The following is a 1259-nucleotide window of genomic DNA, read 5'->3' as shown; positions in this document are numbered from 1 at the left end:
TTAAAACAATAGCCTGCTCAGGAAAATGTAACTCCCTCAGAAATTTCACTATTGCTTTGGAGCTGACAATAAACAAGAATTCTCGCAAAAGAGAAATAGTCAGCTGTGCGAAATACGCTACGGCTGACACATTAGTTCAACTTGATACGCGATAAAAGGTGCTGTAACGTTAATACCCATGACGTAAACATGAAAATGGGGATTCGAGCTTCAACAGGACGTTGTCATGGCGTAGTTATGCTGATGCCTTTTTCGAGTGTACAGATTCAGTTCTTTTTAACTTTCCAAATTAACCAGCAGTTGATTAACTGATGATTAGAAAGCTGTTATCGTTCAGTTTCAATCGCCCTTAGTTACATGAGATCTAAAGTGTACTACACTCTAGTGGGAAACATATTTCTCGGTAGATTAAAACGAAAAGTTGTTCGAACAAAATAGTGATTTCTTGTGTCGAAGTCAGCTGTAGTGTTACAGTGTGTCATGTTCTAAATGCAGAGCGACATGTGCAGGAAGCTGTGGTATAGCTTTTCCAGTATCTTGGTAAGTGCACAGTTAAGAATTCTCACTTAATATCATTCTTTATTAATTGGTACCTGCGGGATAGTGCTTCCACATTAGCAGCCCAGGTTTCGGCCGTGACTAGTAGGCAGCCAATAATGCTTGCAGAGGCAGAGGCGGCAGGCAGTGCGCTTTGACCTTTCTGACGCAAGATGCGTTGCCAGCTTGGTAACGTAGGCGCAATCCCAATGACAGCCAATACTCCCCACGCTCTGTGATTCTGGTAGGAAGTGCGCAGTCTCCATGTCCAACCCAAGGCTCTCGTACACTGGTGGAACCATTTCGAAAGTGAGAAACATGTGGATGACGAATTGTAGATTAGCGTAGACACTGACGCTACTCTACTAGTCCGGAGTAGCTAAGCATACATTCTACGAGATAAGTCACAAATATGCAGGAATTTCCAGAAAACTCATTATTTACTTATAAAGACAGTTGGGGCTACTGTGGTGACGTGCGCCTCGCTCGAGCTGCATCACAACAGAAAGGAAGTCGGTAGTGTCGCCGGCCGCTGTAGCCGAGCGGTTCTGGGCGCTTCAGTCTGGATCCGCCCTGTTGCTACGGTTGCAGGTTAGAATCCTGCCTCGGGCATGGATGTGTGTGATGTCCTTTCTAAGTCTAGGAGACTAATGAGCTCCGATGTTAGTCCCATAGTGCTTAGAGCCATTTGAACCGGTAGTGGCAGCGTAAACATGTTTGCT

This window comes from Schistocerca nitens, chromosome 6, assembly GCF_023898315.1.
Source record: "Schistocerca nitens isolate TAMUIC-IGC-003100 chromosome 6, iqSchNite1.1, whole genome shotgun sequence".
In the NCBI taxonomy this organism is placed as follows: domain Eukaryota; kingdom Metazoa; phylum Arthropoda; class Insecta; order Orthoptera; family Acrididae; genus Schistocerca; species Schistocerca nitens.
The sequence above is the reverse complement of the archived record's forward strand: the minus strand, read 5'-3'. Positions refer to the sequence as shown.